The 19,278-nt window shown below is 42.3% G+C and overlaps 1 long non-coding RNA gene across 1 annotated transcript in view; it reads right to left on the minus strand.

The window, feature by feature from the left end:
- The window catches only part of LOC140712778 (uncharacterized), a 72,263-nt gene that overhangs the window by 20,191 nt on the left and 32,794 nt on the right, over positions 1-19,278 (minus strand). The gene's annotated exons all lie outside the window — the stretch shown is intronic.

Raw genomic sequence — 19,278 nt, forward strand, 5'->3', positions numbered from 1 at the left:
ATTCCAGCCTGAGTGACAGAGCAAGACTCAGTCTCAAAAGCAAACAAACAAACAATTTAAAAAAAAAAAGTTGATGGCCCAGTAATCATCTAGGATTGTGGAAAGGAGCTTCTGAAAGGGTGGAGCCAAGTCTTGTATTCATTCTCTTGGGAACTGAGTATGAGGTGTGGTGCTCTCCCTGGGCGATTCCTGCCAATAACTACCATGGGTGACAGGAATCTTGAAACTGAGAGGAGATTTCTCTGTGCACATCACAGTCCTGTTTCACTGGTCCTGCAAATACAGCTATCTTACTCCATTTAATCCTTAAAACAATAAATACATTCCTGTAGTGGATATGTGATATTTCCCTACCATGCATTCCAATTTTTACCGGCGCCTCCTCCACATAGCCCGCATGTTCTAGTAAAGCTGGCCTACCCCTGCTGCTAGGGACAGGGCAAGTGGCTAGGGCTTAAGCTGATGGGTATAAGCCTGGTCACAGTTCAGGGAAGAGATGTCACCAAATTCGAGCCAATAAGACGTTTCCTGGGGGTGTAGGAAAGACGCTCACTTGTGCAAACTTTTCCTCTCTCTCTCTCTCGCCTTCTGGAAGGAGCTGACATGAAGCCTGGAATTGCCATAGCCCTTTTGCCACCTTCAGGATGTGAACAAATGTGAACCTGAAAGACCCAGCCTTTCAGATGAATCCCGAGTGGCTAACTGGTCCCAAATTTAAAATGGAGCCAAGAGGCTATTTACTGACTAAAGGTCACACAAGTCCTCTGAGTTCCCTGAAAACCCACACCTTTTTAACCTGGGGACTTTCAGCTCTGACCTGAACCAACCAATCAGAGTTCACCTGCCTCAGCCAATCAGGGCTCAGCTGTATCAACCAATCAGAACTCCGCAGTTGACGAATCAGAACCATGCAAGTTTGAATCCTTTATTTGCATAAACAGACCTGACTGGGATCCCGACAAGAAATTCTGCTATAAAACCTGAACACTCTGTTCACTGGAATATACACAAACGGCTGTGATCTCCTCAGTTGGCAAACTGTTCACAGGGATGAAGTCTTTCCTCTAAATTCCTTCTCAGAGAACTTTTGTTCATAAGGGCAACCAGCGTCAGAGTGAAGTTGACTTCACAAAAGAGCAAAGGGACAGGAGAAAATCAAATTTTGATAGTATCACTGAATACCGAATCAAAAACACTAAAATTTTCCGTCCTTTAAAAATTTTCTCTTATATGGGAGCCAAGTAAAACCACTTATTAATTTACCTAGTCTGACTATTACTTGCAACACAAAAACACTTAACTCTATTGATTAGGGTAAAGCTATTCTGCCATAAGAAGAAAACCCAACAATGATAGAATGGTTTAAAAATCTAAGTTCATTTCTCTCTCATGTAACAATGGGCAGGTGTTCCAGGTGGACAGGCAGCTCTGCTTCATATATTCATTTAGAGAACCAGGTTCCTCCCAAATCATTACTCTGAAACCCCTATGATCTTGCTCTTGTCTCCATAGTCAAGGTTGAGTTTTTCCTTGTCTCCATAGTCAAGGTTGAGTTGTTCCGGGTTCCACCTTGTAGGAAGGGGAAAGAACATGGAGGAGTCTCACGTCCCAGAGCTGAATATGACACACACTTTGCTCATATTCCACTGGCAGGGAATTAGTTCCCTGACCATGTCTAACAGCAAGGGAGACTTGGAAATATGTTAGTAGCCATGTGCCTACTGTATCTGTTACCACAAAAGAAAACAAGAATGGATTCGGGTTAACTGCCAGCCCGGCAGTCTTAGCCACATTAAACATTATAGAACCCATTTTACCGAGGAGAGAAGTTAACCTCAGAAAACTTGCCTTAGCCAGTAAGTGGCAGAGCAAGGATCTGAGACTCAACTTCAGTACTCACTACCACACGCTCCATAGGGTAGACTTCTATTGCTCCTCCATGTATGTATTTATCCTTCTTCCCAATTCCAGCTCTTGAAATGACCTCATCCACCTAATATTAGCAACATATATGCCATAAGTTACTAAATACTCTGGCAGTTGCCTGCTTCCCTGCAAGGATAGCCAGCTTCCGGCTTAACTCCCAATCATGACTTTATTTTCTACTCTGTAGGGGAGGAGGTGTTGAAGAAAGGATTGAGATGATTACCCCGGTCTGGCACACAGAAAGAGGTCTATGTAGTAATTTCCAGCTAAAAGGGCTGTTACTTGACAACTGCAGGGGAAATCAAGTGGCAAACTGAGGACAGAAGCAGAGAGAAAATGCGTGGCACCTGGAGGAAGAGAGAAAATGTAAAGATGAAGATGGAAAGCCACTAACATCAATAATAAAAGAGGCTGAAATGGAAAATTAAGGACATAGTGCAGATTGGGTGAATTTAGGTCATTTCAGATGGAATGTGTCCAACATTTCTCTTAAACAATTTGTATTTACTAATTTGAATTAGCAGTACATTTCCAAAATGAACAAAAGTTAAAAAGGAAAAACTCTCTCTGCCACCCTATGCCCCAGGCACCCATTTGCTCTCACCAAGGTGCAAAATATTATCAGTTTCTTGGATATCCTCCTGGACATATTTTATGCATAAGAAGCAAATACAGGCATGCCTTGTGTAAGTATTTTTTCTCCACTTTTATTGAGCAATTTTCTACACCTTAATTTTTTTCACTTAAAATATCTTGGAGATCTTTCAAGGTATACACATAAAGATAGTATTCTCCTTTATTAACAGTACCCTCATTTTTATGGCTATATCATATTTCATTATATGAATATGCATAATTTATTTAAATAATCACTTATTGAGGTATCTAGATTGTTTTCAGTCTTCCACTATTACAAACAAAACTGCAATGTGCAATCTTGTGAACACCTCATTCTCTATATATGTGACTAAACCTATAGGATAAATTCCTAGCACTGGCTTTAATAAGTCAAAGCATATAGATGTTCATAATTTTGAAGGATATTTCCAAATAACCCTCTATAAGATGGTACCAATTTATTTTCCCACCAGTCGTATATGAGAGCACCTGTCTCTTCACATTCTTGCCAATACAGTGTGTTGTTAAATTTTTTATCATTGCCAATCTAATACATGAAAAATGGATGTCTGTATATGTTTAAACAACATTCGTGTTCCATTTTCTATGGACTTTTTTGCACATTTTTTTTTGGGGGCTATTGGTCTTTTTCTTATGGATTTTTAGGAGTTCTTTACTTATAAAGAAAATTAGCCCTTGTCTATTAAATGAGTTCCAAATATTTTCCCTTTTTATAATTGTCTAGTGACTTTTTATGATGGGTTTTGCATTGCAGAAAAGCATTCCTTTTATTCACTCTGTGAAGCATCTCACTAAATTGGGGAGATGCTCAGAAAATAAGCCAAACTTTCCTAGATGGCAAGAGGCAGCGTGAACTGGGGAAAAACTTCACTTTTGAAGGTTTCCTCTCCTGTTTGATCCCACCCTTAATTACTCCTTGGTAATGATAGTATCACAGAACTCAGCCCACTGAATACATTAAAATCACTAACCATGACTTCCACCAGTAACAGAGTGCAAAGGAAGCCAAGTTTCCTGCCCTTTGGCTTCCCAGCTAAGTCAGAGAGGAAAATAATGTTCTGAAAATCCCCAGAGAATGTTGTTGACACATCAGCTTTCATTCTTCCTGCACCTACTTCCTCCATACAATTCAATTATAAAAGTCCTTCCTAGGTAGTCATTCAATGAATGGCAATGGGCTGAAGAAGAATATACCTGTGGGTGGGTTATTAACTGGATGGGAAGAGAAAATAAAGAAAAAGAGTAAATGAATAAGAGGAGAAATTACACTGCAAGTAAGGGGCATTTCACAACAGGAATGAAATTGCTTCTGCCACAAGTAGGCAAACAAATTTCTTCACACAAGGAAGGAGGGAGCATATTTCAGAAGGCCAAACATCAGTCTTGGCAGTGTATCTCAAGACCCCAGGGACTGTGACAATAGGAGGGAGGAATGATACCCCTTTTTGAAGGTCTAAGAAGACAGGTAGGCAGCAATTCTCTAAAATCAACCAAGAAAATTCGCTAAGGCAGCTTTGGAGAAGATGCTGGTTTCTTCTGCATTTTTCAGCCTGATCCATGGCAGTTACTGAAAGCCCCCACAACCTTCAGCCTCAGCTGGTCAGCATCTGAGCGAATTCTGACTCTGCCTTAGTGGACACTGAAAGCCCTTTCCCATCCTATGGCAAGTGAGTAGTCTAGACCTCTGGAATTATACTGCTGCCTCTCTGCATTTCCCCTTCTCTCATGCATCCCTTTCCCTCTATCCCACAGCACCGTGATCTGCAGCACCCGGCAGGGCAGCCCTTCCAAAGCTGGGTTTCTGCCTGGCTTCCTGACTGTCACTTAGTCGCCTGCTCTCGCTGGAGCATTGCCCTGAACTTCAGCCTCCTTGGCAAGGGCCCTGACAGCCCAGCTGGCCCCCAGCCACCATCCTGTTCCTCTCAGCAATCAGCCAGAGTCCTGTTTCAACCCGGATGGTCCTCCCCACCCCCCATCCTCTGCTGCCCCCCTCTTCCTGACCAACTGAACATTTCCATTATCCAGCGTTCCGCTTTTCCCCTGCTGTATTCCCCTCCCTCCACTGGGTGAGAACCCATGGATATCTGCACTGGCTACATCAAGCCCAGATTCCCCACACATACACACCAGTTTGACCCGCCTCAAACCAATACGTACATTTATTAACTGATGTAATAAGAAGTCCAGAGGTAGGAAGATTCCCAGGTTGGTTAATTTCATGGTTAATTTCAAATGAAATTTCATAGCTTTCAAAGACATACAGTCTTTCACCTTTCTGCTCCGCCATCCCCGCCACAATGCCTACTCTTTTCACAAGTTGAGTTCTGCAGCTCTCAGTGATCATGGTGGGCTGGAGTTGGTTCCCACAGGCTCCTAAGAGCCAATTGCTAAATATTTAGGAAGTTTGCCAGTCAGTCGTAGAGCTTGAAATTGGCCATAATGGGAGAATTTACACCACAGAAATGGAAATAGACAAATGCTACAAACCAGGGCTTTTCATTTCTTGGAGAGGGTGTTAGCAGCAGGTTAATGCTGCATCACTTCTTCATACAATAACATTTAGAAACAGAAAGGGTCTATTTCTCAAATATATCTTTTTTTTTTTTTTTAAGAGCAGAGAAACTTTTTCCGAAAGCCTCGTAGAAAATCCACCACCCCCACTCTCACCCTCCCAACTTCCTTGGCCTGATTATGTCACATGCCCACGTTTTAACCAAAGATTGACAAAGGAACAGGATGACAAATTCCCTGAAGTATGGGCACCTGATACCTGAAAATCAGGGTTTTCTTAGCTGGAAATAGGGTAGGAGGTAGTGTTTGTGTGAGGAATCTGCAGGATTTGTCTCATGCCCATACACACATTCTGCCAGATGATTCAGAGCTTCTGTCTCTGCCCTGGCCCACCATGGAGGTTTCAGCAGGTTTACAGGGCAAAAAGGATTAAATGTTAGCCAGGAAGAGAATTACATTAATTCTGTTTGTTTGTTTGTCTGTTTGTTTGTTTTTAGAGATGGAGTCTCACAGTGTTTCGCAGGCTGGACTTGAACCACTGGACTCAAACAGTCCTCCTGTCTCAGCCTCCTGAGTAGCTGGGACTAAAGGCACGTGCCACCATGCCCAGTCATATTACTTTTTTTTTGTTTGTTTGTTTGAGATGGAGTCTCGCTCTGTAGGCTGGAGTGCAGTGGCGCGATCTTGGCTCACTGCAACCTCCGCCTCCCGGGTTCAAGCGATTCTCCTGCCTCAACTTCCCGAGTAGCTGGGACTACAGGCACACACTACCACGCTCAGCTAATTTTTGTATTTTTAGTAGAAAGCGGGTTTCACCATGTTGGCCTGGATGGTCTCGATCTCTTGACCTCGTGATCCGCCTGCCTTGGCCTCCTAAAGTGCTGGGATTACAGGTGTGAGCCACCGCGCCCGGCATGCCACATTAATTTTTGTGTGTTGACTTGCTATTTCAATTAAGTTAAATAAATACAAGACTAGATCTCATTAGGCAGTTTACTCAAAATTAATTTTTCTCTCTTCAGACTTAATCTAATCCTGATTTTTCTCTCTGGCTTGAGTAGACCGTAAAGTTGGAATGTACCTGAATCTTTTTTGGGAGCCAGCTTCTTCAACGGCTTGTCTGAAGTTCCAAAACTTCCCAGGGTATTGTGAGGTATCAGACTCTATGCCATCTGTCTTCACTGGCTCCAAGGAAGGGACCCCAAAACTGCTCTTTGATAATTCCAAGAAAGTGTCTAAATTGCACTTCTCTGCATCCCATTCGGCTTTTTGAGCTTTTTCCCTTCCTTTAATGAAAAAAGAAATAGAAACCTTCTGACCACGCATGCCTATGTTTGTGCACAATGAGACTGGCTTACATCGATTTTAAAATGGCCGGGCACAGTGGCTCGCACTTGTAATCCCAACACTTTGGGAGGCCAAGGCAGGAGGATGCTTGAGCCCAGGAGTCTGAGACCAGCCTGAACAAGATGGCGAGACCCCATCTCTACAAAAAATAAATTAGCACACCTGTAATCCCAGCACTTTGGGAGGCCAAGGTGGGAGGATCACTTGAGGTTAAAAGTTTGAGACCAGCCTGGCCAACATGGTGAAACCCCACTTCTACTAAAAATACAAAAATTAGCCAGGCATGGTGGCAAGCACCTGTAATCCCAGCTACTCAGGAGGCTGAGGCAGGAGAACTTAGGAGGCAGAGCTTACAGTGAGCCGAGATAGCCCCACTGCACTCTAGCCTGGGCAACAGAACGAGACTCTGTCTAAAAGAAAAAAAAAAAAAGAAAAGAAAAAAATTTAGCCAGGCATAGTGGTACACACCTGTAGTCCCAGCTATTCAGGGGGCTAAGGCAAGAGGCTCACTTGGTTCCAGGCTGCAGTGAGCTACGACTGCAACACTGGACTCCAGCCTGGGTGACAGAGTGAGACCCTGTCTCTAATAATAATAATAATAATAAAACTTTTACATGAGACTCTGTAGGGTATAAAAAGAATTAAAAGCCCAGTCCTTCCCTTCCAAGAGCTGACAATCTGTTGGAATAGGCACATACAAAAACCAAATGAACAGTATAAGTAAAAAAAAAAACTATAGCCTTTTGGGAAAAGGATAAATTGTTGCTGGGTAGGTTAGCAATTTTGTTTTTTTTAAATTAATGTTTTCCACTATTTTATTCTATTATAAAAATGTTCAAACAGAAAAGTTGAAGGGATGGTACAATGAACACCATGACCCCATCAGTTAGATTTAATACCTGTTCATTTTCTGCCATATTACCTATCTAAATATTTTGCTACCCATTTTAAAGGAAGTTGCAGTCATTGTATAAGGATAAGATAGTTAGCCTTGTTCCTTCAGTATGCACCTTTTTTAAAAGGACATTTGCCTGAAATCCATAATACCTTTATCATATCTAAGGTAATGTTTTTAATATCATCAAAAATCTAGTCAATATTAAAATTTTCCTAGTTGTTCCAAAAATAAATACAGTATAGGATATAGCATAATATGATTTTGCAAACCAGATTTATACATTGCATTTGATAGTTATATCTCTTTAGCTTACTTTAATCTGGAAGAGTTCTTCTACTTTTTTTTTTTATAACATTAACCTTTGAAACTACCAGACTAGTAAATGGTCCCAAATTCTAGATTTGTTTGATTGTTATCTCAAGGTGTTAACTTGTTTTTCTAGACTTGATGTCCTGTTCAAATAAAGGACAGGTTTGATTCAGATAGAATCAATCATTGTCCTGACCGGAAGCAGAGGGCATACTCAAAGGGTCTAACTGAAGGATGTGAAATGAAGGGACTATTTACAGATGTGTGGGCAGGCATAGGGAACAAGTGATGGTGAGGCACTGTGGGACTGCTGCCCCTAGGTCTACAACAGCCTAAGCTGAGTGCAGTTACTGAAATATTGCAGGAGCTGGAGCTTTGGGAGAGGGCTCCCCACCAGGAGCCATGGATGTAGCAGCAACACAGGCACCACCAAAACTCCACCCGGGCAGGGAGTTGGGTGGTGGGGAACAAATATTACAACATCTCTCTCATCTACCTTCAAAATGGCTGTTGGAGCCCCTGCACTGGCCAAATCTAACCAGAAGCCAAAAAGCAAAGGAGCTTGGGCAATGGAGTCTGCAGAGGGGAGTCTCCAGGGGTGCAGGGCAGGATGGTGAAAAGTGTCGAATGGATTTCTAAGGGCAAATGGAGAATGATGAGCACACAGCTTTGACAGTTTTGGCTAGAATGCTTTATAGGTCATGCTGTGAATTTCAGACTGCATCACATCAGGGGAAATGAAATGTTAGGTTGTCTCACCCATTAACCAAGTTGGATTTGACTCCTCCGTAAAAGCAGTGCTAACCACATCTCCCCACTGAGATGTAAAGGTGTGTTTTCACTTTGCAATCAGCAAGTGATCCAGCTGGAGACACTTGGCACCAGGGGGATTCATGCTTTTGCCCCAGTAACTTTTTGCATAATTGTTTCAGCATCTATGGATGATTCTTACCTGAATCGGTCATTTCATTAGGAGTCACAAAATGTTGATTTTTCTGATTTTTTCCATCCCATATTTGGATATGGAATGAAAATCATGTGAAATTTTATACATTAAAAATAGTTGAGGCTGGGCGCCGGTGGCTCATGCCTGTAATCGCGGCACTTTGGGAGGCCGAGGTGGGTGGATCACGAGGTCAAGAGATCAAGACCATCCTGGCCAACATTGTGAAACCCCCGTCTCTACTGAAAATGCAAAAATTAGCTGGGTGTGGTGGTGCATGCCTGTAGTCCCAGCTACTCAGGAGGCTAAGGCAGGAGAATTGCTTGAACCTGGGAGGCGGAGGTTGCAGCGAGCCAAGATCACGCCACTGCACTCCAGCCTGGGCAACAATGCGAGACTCTGTCTCAAAAAAAAAAAAAAAAAAAAAAAAAAAAGTTGAATATAAACCATTTCATAAGGTTCAAATGAAAATATTTATTACCTAGCACTGTTTGGGAAGGAAATCTTTCCTCAAATGGAGAAAACCTACAGTTCTTCCTAAAAAGAGGGCGTTAATACTTACTTCTCCTTTATATATCAGTTGTCAAAGTGAGAGTCAAATGAATGTTAAACTGCTGCTTTTCTTCTCCTCCTCTTCCTCCTTTTCCTCCTTTTTCTTCTTTTTCTCTCTCTTCACTTTTTCTTCTTAATGCCCAAATTGTCCCAAATTTAGTCAGTGAGAGCTCCTTCAAGCTAACCCCTTGATAGGCCCCTGTTAGTCCTAGGGGACTTTCCTTCTGGAACTCTGGTATGTCTAGGCTTACCTGGTTTAAGTTATATTTCCCTGCCCCAGACCTCCAAAGAACCTTGGCTAATTTTAGTAGAAAATGATATTTAGAGGCTGGGCATGGCGGGTCACACCTATTACCCAGCATTTTTGTGGGCCAAAGCAAGAGGATCTCCTGAGCCCAGGAGTTTGAGACCAGCAACATGGTGAAACCCCATGTCTCCAAAAAATACAAAAATACTAGCTGGGCATGTTGGCATATGCCTCTAGTCCCAGCTACTCCAGAGGCTGAGGCGGGAGGATCACCTGAGCCCAGGAAGTCAAGGCTGCAGTGATCAAGCCACTGCACTCCAGCCTGAGCGATGGAGTGAGACCCTGTCTCAAAAAAAAAGAAGAAGAAGAAAAGAAAATGCTATTTAGAGACCAGTAAGTGTTCTCTTTGCCGGTGAGTCATTATTGCTTCTAGGCTCTTACAGTGGACAGAGCCTATCCGCACACACACACACACACACACTCTTTAAATCAGGAGTTCACATTAACCCTCCAATTCAAGTTTAATGTTATCAGATAGTCAGGAATTTATGTTGAGAAGCAAGGATCTAAGTTGGCTGTGAGAGGTATGTACAGTATCTTTTAAAAAAATAATTATTTTCTATACTACAATCCTACTTACAAAGAAAAATGAAACTAAATAAGGAAAGAGAGAGAATAAATTTACCAACAACCTCACCATTTTAACACATTCACTCAATCCTTTTATATACGTCCTTGGTGGTTAGGGTTTTAATATATAGAGAACTGAAGAGAGGAGCTTCCAAACAGGAAAGTACAGGTCCCAGTGTAGATTTAGGACCTGAAATGAAAAGTTTATATATGAACATTTCTCATCTTTAGGCCTCTCTTTATGCCATACTTTCTGGGTGCGTAACCTTTCCACTGTCTCTGACTGTCAAAATCATATTCATCCTCAAGAGCTTTCCCCGACCCCCAGCGTGATGTAGCCTTGCCCTTCCTGCAGTGCGTTTCTGTGGATCTGATACCACTTTTCACTTGATACCTGTTAGAGGTATGTGTGGACCTGCCATATCTCCCTAACTAGTTCCCAGCTAGTTATAGTCAGGAACTGCATCTGGTTGTCTTTGTATTCTAAAAGCTCTTAGCTCAGTAACTCATATAGAAGAAACTTTCAATAAACATTTGCTACAAAAAATTCAACCATGGAGGGTCCCAGAATGAGTCTAACAGGTTCACACTATATTGTGAAGACCCCTGTAACTGTTCTAGATTGAAAGAAACTTTTCCATTGCCTCTCCATTTTTCACCCTAGTTACTTACTTTTGAAACCTCGGGCTTATGTTATATCTAACTATTACAGTTGCCTAGTAATACTTCCATTTTAAGTCTGCTTCTAATTTTCAAATAACAATTTTAAATACCTTTAAATAGAATATATTAGTTTTTTTAATGTCATTAGGTTGAGAGGTATAAACAATATTCTAATGCTTTACAAGGGAGGTGACTGAATTGCCTTCTTTATAGGCTATAAAGAAAAAGACAACCTGGTGATATGTTTTAAACTCACCATGATAGAGGCAGATGGATACATTATTGTAAGAGACCTGGAGGTCTCTTTCAGCCCTCAGATTTTAATTGAGCTATATAAATGTACACAGTCCACCTTTTTATGACTAAACTAAATTGGTTGGGTTCTAAACCTCATTATTGGCAAATATAATAGTCATTTCAATAATACTTACAATACAGAAACCTGTTGGCCTCTGTTTTCTTATCTATAAGATGAGAAGGTTGAGTTGATCAATCTCTATAGTCCTGAAGCACTATAGTTATGAAACACCACAGAAATCTTCTGGGAGTCTATTATTGCTAAGATGTACGCTTTCTATAATATTGATCAGAATAATTTTTTGGCTCCTAAATCTTCCTAATAGCTGATAGATTTTCTAAAGAACAAATTTAGCTTCATTGAATACCTTTAGATTCTTAACATAAATACTACAGTTGAGGAAAAGGAAAAAGGAAAAACAGACATATTGAAAGAATATTAGACGCGTGTTTGAACCAGCTGTGCTACTTACAAATTATATGATGTTTGGCAGTTGACTTACCCTTGATGTAATAGACTGAATGTTTGTGTCCCTAAAAATTCATATACCAAAATCTAATCTCCAATGTGATACTATTTGACAGTGGGGTAGCCTGGGCATGGTGGCTCACGCCTGTAATCCCAGCACTTTGAGAGGTCGAGGTGGGCATATCACAAGGTCAGGAGGTCAATACCATCCTGGCTAACATGGTAAAACCCTGCCTCTACTAAAAATACAAAAAATTAGCCAGGTGTGGTGGCACATGCCTGTAGTCCTAGCTACTTAGGAGGCTGAGGCAAGAGAATCACTTGAACCCGGGGGGCAGAGGTTGCAGTAAGCCAAGATTGCACCACTGCACTCCAGCCCGGGCAGCAGAGCAAAACTCCATCTCAAAAAAAAAAAAAAAAGACAATGGGCGGTGATTAGATCATAAGGATGGAGTCCTTGTGATTAGTGCCCTTATAAAAGAGACCCCAGAGAGCACCCTTTCCCCTTCCACCATGTGAGACCACAGAGAGAAGATGACTGTCTATGACCCAAGAAGTGAGCCCTCATCAGACACCAACTCAGCTGGGGGCTTGATCTTGGACTTCCCAGCCTCCAGAACTGTGAAAAATAAATTTCCATTGATTTTAAGCTACCTTGTCTATGGTATTTGGTTATAGCAGCCTGAATGGACTAAGACACTTGGTATTTCCATCTCAAATTAAATAGTAATCCCTATTTTGTGGTATTGTTACAAGGTTAATTTAGATAACTTAGAAGATAGTCCCTGGCATACCGCCTGGCAAATTGTAGATAGTGAATGAATGTTTATTGAGATGCCCCTCACTATATAGATTTGGTGGAAAGTGGTGGTTGGATATCCCAGGTCAGATTGTCCATTATAATTAAGGGGTTTTTTTTGTCAGATCAGAAATTACTATGGCTAGCTTAAACAGAGGGAAATTTACTAGGAGGATATGGGAGAGTTCACATGAAAGGGAAAGCTAGAGAACCAGGCCAGCAGATGACAAAAAGTAAGGCCATGTCAGGGTCTGTGTAGCGAAAATATTCCAGTAGTCTAGACACAGTGTTGCTTTGTCTAGTGTTACTAGAATAAGTGAGCTTTAGCTATTTTCAGTCTGTCACACTGATTGAGAATCAGGTCCCTGTTAGATTAGCTTGGGTCTTACAGTTTCCACCTGGCTAGGGGTAGTCAGTGCAAAACAGACCCACCAGAATGCAACCAATGAGAGAGAAAGAGAGAGAGAGAGAAAAGAAAAAAGAAATTAATCCTCTACATATAGGACTTTTTAAAAGTGTTAGATATACTAGAAAAGAAAAAGCAGAATCCAGAAATAAAAGACTTCTCCCCCACCCTCTGTAACAAGGGACCAGAGGACCCCACCTACCCATCACCCTTTGTCACCACTATCATTACCACCACCACCCACAAAAAGAACAGCGTGATCCCTGACATGTTGGGTAAAGAATTGCTTGTAAACTGAAAGAGAGGAAACTCAAATGCCCACCAGAATATAAAAATAACAAGTAAATGAAGCTGACCAAGTGTAAGAAAAATGGGAATGGTAGGAACTGGGGTGGAGGAAATACATACACCCTGCACTGCCCTGCCCAAGATGGGCAGCGGCTACTTGGCTCTCAGCAGCTGTTGTGGAAGAATGTGGGCCCAGTGTTGTCTGATCTTGGTATTTTCTCAAGAGATACTGGAAATCCAGGTTTTTATAATGAAAAACATTTTAAAACACTGCGTAAGCCAAACAAAACATGCCTGAAGGCCTAAACACACTCACACTACACCAAGTGTGTATAGCTGCTGTCTGTAGGTGGTGATGCTTGGGGTCATTTATATTTTCATTTTTATATTTCACTGCTTGTTTCAGAATTTTAACAGTGAACATCATATTACTTTTATAATGAGAGAAGAATGAAGGTTGTCAAATATTTAAAACTCTATTAACTAAACAGGTAGACATTTGAGTTTTCTCTTTTTTAGTTTACAAGCAATTCTTTACCCATCATTTCAGACACCAGGTTGTTCTTTCCGTGGGTGGTGGTGGTGATGGTGGTGACAACAGGGAATAGGTAGGTGGGGTGCCCTGGCCCCTTGTTGTTTTATCTTGCATTAAGATCAAGATAAAACAACAAATGTTACAGACATTTTCTCTGGGTCAATATTTACATGTGACTAAATTTTTATATTATGTTTTACAACAAAAGTTTGCAGTACCTCACAAATAATTTCAGCCTAACTACAGCAATAGGCCAAATCTCAGGTTTGCTGATTTGAGGTTTGTGGTCACTATCTTTAGCTATTGTTTGCCCATCAGGACTTATGAAAGCAATTGCTCGTTCCATAATATTATTCTCGTTTCTACTTAAGTATTTAGCCCAGATTCTATAATATGTGAGTCTTCTGGATTCTGACTAGATGTTGGAAAAAAAGAACAGGCAATTCTTCCCCTGGAGTAATTATAGTGTAGTCTACTATCTAGAGCAGTTAGAGTGATTATGAGTACTAAATCAGTTAAAATTTATAAAGCACAGGCTGGATGCAGTGGCTCATGCCTCTAATCCCAGCACTTTGGGAGGCTGAGGAAGGTGGATCACCTGAGGTCAGGAGTTCAATATCAGCCTGACCAACATGGAGAAACCCTGTCTCTACTAAAAATATAAAATTAGCTGGGCGTGGTGGCACATGCCTGTAATCCCAGCTACTCGGGAGGCTGAGGCAGGAGAATTGCTTGAATCAGGGAGGCGAAGGTTGCAGTGAGCCGAGATCGCACCACTGCACTCCAGCCTGGGCAACAAGAGCGAAACTCTGTCTCAAAAAAAAAAAAAAAAAAAAAAAAAAATTATAAAGCACTTTGCATAGGTGCTTGGCACAAAGAAGGTATGAAATGAGTGTTAGCTGCCATTGTTATTATGACTGTTGTTAGCATTGTCATTATTACTATTATTCAGGAAGTGGCAGTTAAAATGATCATTTCTTGATAGGGAATGGAGGACGCATGGGATGGAAAGGAAAAATGGGGGTATGGAAGGGTAAGAAAAGATAGATGAGGCATTTCTGATTTGCCATTTCTTAACTTAGAAGACAAAAAAGGAAAAACTGAAAAAAATTGAGAATATGACAAATCTGGAGAGTCAGGGTGGGACAGTAGGTCCAGGGTTAGGACATTGGTAGTGGCATCCAGCAAAGTCCTACAGAACTACTAGACCATGACTTTTCTAACTGCCAATGACAAACCCACTGTGGGTCATGCAATTAATTTAGTATGTGACAATCACCTTTTTTTTTTTTTTTTTTTTGAGACGGAGTCTCGCTCTGTTGCTCAGGCTGGAGTGCAGTGGTACAATCTCGGCTCACTGCAACCTCCGCCTCCCAAGTTCAAGTGGTTCTCCTCCCTCGGCCTCCTGAGTAGCTGGGATTACAGGCACACACCACCATGCCTGGCTAATTTTTGTATTTTTAGTAGAGCAGGGGTTTTACCATGTTGGTCAGGCTGGTCTTGAACTCCTGACCTTGTGATCTGCCTGCCTCAGCCTCCCAAAGTGCTGGGACTACAGGCATGAGCCACCACACACCTGGCCAGCATTGTTTAAATGAAACAGAAGGAAACAGAGTGGAACACAATAGTGCCAGCAGTGAAGATAAGTATTGTTTATTGAAAATTTGTGTGTTGTCTTATGTAGAAGTATGTATAGGCGGCAGTTGTAGAGGTTAAAATTTTTTGAAAGCTACTTTACTAGACCAAAGTTGAAGCCTTGGCTTTATTTTCTGCATTGAGCCCCCTCTGTAAAACAGAAAGAAAATGTCTGTGTGTATGTATGTACATTCATGTGCATATGACTATGTGCATGTATATACGTAATTATCCTAAAAGAATTTCAGAAAAAGGGGCCAGGTGCTGTGGCTTACACCTGTAATCCCAGTACTTTGGGAGGCTGAGGCTGGAGGGTTGCTTGAGGCCAGGAGTTCAAGACCAGTCTGGCCAACATAGCAAGACCCCATTTCTTTAAAAAAAAAAAAAGTTTTTTAATTAGCTGGGCATGGTGGCATGCACCCATAATCCCAGCTATTGGAGAGGCTGAGACAGGCAGGTTGCTTGTGCCCAGGAGTTTGAGGGTGTGGTGAGCTTGGATCACGCCACCACATTCCAGCCTAGGCAACAGAGTGAGACCCCACCTCTAAAAATAATAATAACAATAGATAAAAATAAAACAAGAACTTGAGAAAAAGGAACTTTTTAAGAGGAGAGAAGAAATCCCCCATTCCCCAAATAGATGGCCTAGATCTGAAGATGTTTATTCCAAGGGTAAACTTTTCAATAATAATAAATAGTGTTTACTGAGACCTTACTGCATGCCAGGCCCTGAGCTAAACACTCCACATTTAATCCTCCCAACAACCCTATGAGGTGAAAATAAACACCAACAGTACAAAGAAACCCCAACAAACACTTACAGATTGAAAATCTACAGATAACCCTGCCTCCCTGACTCCTCTCTCTGTCTCCCCCAGCCCCACCCTACCCACCGCCTCCCGTCCTTTCTCTCTCTCCCTGTTAAGAACAACAGTCAAAAAGAAGGGAGAAGGGAAAAGAAAAGCCACGGAAATAAAACAGATGGGACAAGAGGAGAGGAGGAAGGAGGGAGGTGATCAAAGGAGAAAGGAGGAGCGTATTGAGTATCGTTGGTGCCATACCTTATATTGCCAATAAATTCTCATTTTGAATACAAACCCTTGCATGGGACTGTTGAAGAGGGCTCAGTCTTTAGGGTGGAGTTGAGAAGGGCAGAGAGGTGTGGTGTGCCAAAACAAATTCCTGCTTCCTCATTCTGCTCAAGGTCAACCTTGACACACACTCGTCCACTGTGGCATGAACACCAGCTACAGACAAACCGCTTCCGTGAAAACCAGTATTTAGGTACTGATATTAGCATCGGGTGCAGGGTAGCCTAGAGTTACGCATTTTCTCCTCTCAGGAGCCCTCTATATCCATTTGATTTCTGCGATGTACGCCAGCAGGCTTTGGTTCAATGTTAATAACTTTGTTCTCTTTGAATTCCTGTGAGATTTTATTCCCTTTGGTGCCCAGGGGTTGTGTGCCACAGTGATTTCTGCCCAGCAACACTTCTGCTGTGATAAAAAGAAACTGCGGGAAAGGCCTGCTGCTTGTCCTCTGCCGGATGCTGCTACCCAACACAATTACTCATACTCGCATTCAGAGAATGTGAGAGAGTGATTCTGTTTCCAGGGCCTCAGTCCTGAGAATTTACTGTCTAATAAACTGAGAACACTAAGCCATGCGCTAAGCGCACATCGTCACTACCTGGAAAAGGCACCTTCTGGCTAGAGCCAAATGGACTATCATGTCTGGATAGACAAAAATGTTGTGCTCAGCAACCTAGCTCTCTCTTCTTCCCAATTATCATCAGAGTTGGTAAACCACGTTACTGCGAGACACCAGCATTGTTGTTAATGCTGTCATTTCAATTATGTTTTGAACTAGAGTTCTGTTGGCTTGCTTGCTTCCCCCACCCCATCTCCCTCCCTCCATTGAAGGAAGAAGCCAAGGTAGGAAAATACCTGCTTGAATTGTTCATGAAATGTTAAAATTTCTGCTTTACCATGGAAAACCAGAGTGTAGACACTATTACTCATGCTGGCTCAGAAACTCAATTTTTAAACTTTCTGACCCCAAAGAAATCACAGAATTATCCTCTTTGCTTCTGTATCTTCCACCTGGAGCCCAGATTTGATCTGTGTCAACGCCACTCTGAATGCAGGACCTCTTATTGCCTTGGGCCATGCGAAGGTACAGGAAAAAACTTCAGGCTGATCACTCTCAGCAAACTAACTCAGGAACAGAAAACCAAACACGGCATGTTCTTACTCATAAGTGGGAGCTGAACAGTGAGAACACATGGACACAGGGAGGGGAACATCACACACCGGGGCCTGTCGGGAGGTGAGGGGCCAGGGAAGTGAGAGCATTAGAACAAATACCTAATGCATGAAGGGCTTAAAACCTAGATGACGGGTTGATAGGTACTGCAAACCACCATGGCACATGTATACCTATGTCACAAACCTGCACATTCTGCATATGTAACCCAGACTTAAAGGAAAAAAATAAAAATAAAAATAAATTACCCAGAAACAAATAATATTTCTTAAAATAAAAAAAAAAATTATTTTAAACTTCAGGCTGGGACACCAAAACCCAATTCCTGATCCAGCCTTTAAAAGCACCCCAGGCCGGGAGTGGTAGCTCACACCTGTAATCCCAGAATTTGGGAGGCTGAGGTGGGTGGATTACTTGAGGCCAGGAGTTCTAGACAAGCATGGTCAACATAGCAAAACCCCGTCTCTACTAAAAATACAAAATTTAGCCAGGCATGGTGGCGCACACCTGTAGTCCTAGCTGCTTGGAAGGCTGAGGCAGGAGAATTGCTTGGACCCAGGAAGTGGAGGTTGCAGTGAGTCAAGATTGCGCCACTGCACTCCAACCTAGGCGACCGAGCAAGGACTCTGTCTCAAAAAAAAAAAAAAAAAAGAAAAAAAAGAAAGAGTCTCAAGGTTTATAATGGAGTCGCAGAAAAAATGTTCTCAAGTCAAAATGAATTCAAAGCTGCTTTAATTAAATGCCTTTTAGCACTGTATAGAAACATATGAAGATTTTGTTACAAAATCAAAAAACAAGTGATTCTCTAATCTTGTTTTTGTTACCAGCTTCCCACTGACCTACTTTTAAACTGCACGAAAAATGTGGCCTCCCCCACACCCCCTCCTTCCTGTCCCCTCTCCTCCTGACCTCTATGCCTCTTCTCCCTTCCAGTTCTGTCTTCTATGGGCTCCTTCTTCTCCTCCCACTTAGATAGGGTCTCAAAACTGGTCTTCATGTTCTCTTCTTCCTTCTCCCTGATGATGAGAACCCCAACCTTGTGGCTTCCGTGTGTATCTCCAGAAGGGAGATACCCAAATCTCTAGCCATAATTCTCATGGATGTTCCAATCACTTAAGTCCAAAGGCACCGCTCGTCCCCCTTTGCTGGGCCAACCTCCATGTATGCCTGTTGCTGCACCTTATTATTAATAGTGCAGCCGGGTACGGTGGCTCACACCTGTAATCCCAGCACTTTGGGAGGCTGAGGCAAGTGCATCACCTGAGGTCAGGAGTTCGAGACCAGCCTGACCAACGTGGTGAAACCCCATCTCTACTAAAAATACAAAAAATAGCCGGGCGTGATGGCACACGCCTGTGATCCCATCTACTCGGGAGGCTGAGGCAAGAGGATCACTTGAACCCGGGAGACGGAAGTTGCAGTGAACTAAGATTGTGCCACTGCACTCCAGCCTGGGCAACAAAGACCTTGCCTCAAAAAAAAAAAAAAAATAGTGCCCACTTTCACTCTTGCAAGGGTCTTGGACAATATATTATTTAGTCATTCTCCTTAAAAGCAGGATTTTCTTCCTGAATATTTACTTGATCCAACATTTCCTCCCTCAGCTACTTCTTTTTCTGAAGCTCTGGCCTTCTTCCCAGCATTTGCATTTCTGTCAGTGCTTCTGACGCGTTTCCATCTTCCAGAACCTGGAAGCCCCGGCATCCTGTTGACTCCTCCCTCCCCATCTCATCTTAGCCATGCAGAATGGCAACACCAAGGTCAAAGGAACTGGACACAAATCCTGACTGCATCACTTACCAACTCTGTGCCCCTGTTCCCCTCTGGTCTCTGCCTCAGCGCTGTCATGTGTAAAAAAGTAAGAACAATACATTCCTTGACCAGCGTCACTGGAAGCATAAATAAGGCGACTTCTGAAG

Source organism: Chlorocebus sabaeus, chromosome 11, assembly GCF_047675955.1.
Source record: "Chlorocebus sabaeus isolate Y175 chromosome 11, mChlSab1.0.hap1, whole genome shotgun sequence".
Taxonomy (NCBI): Eukaryota; Metazoa; Chordata; class Mammalia; order Primates; family Cercopithecidae; genus Chlorocebus; species Chlorocebus sabaeus.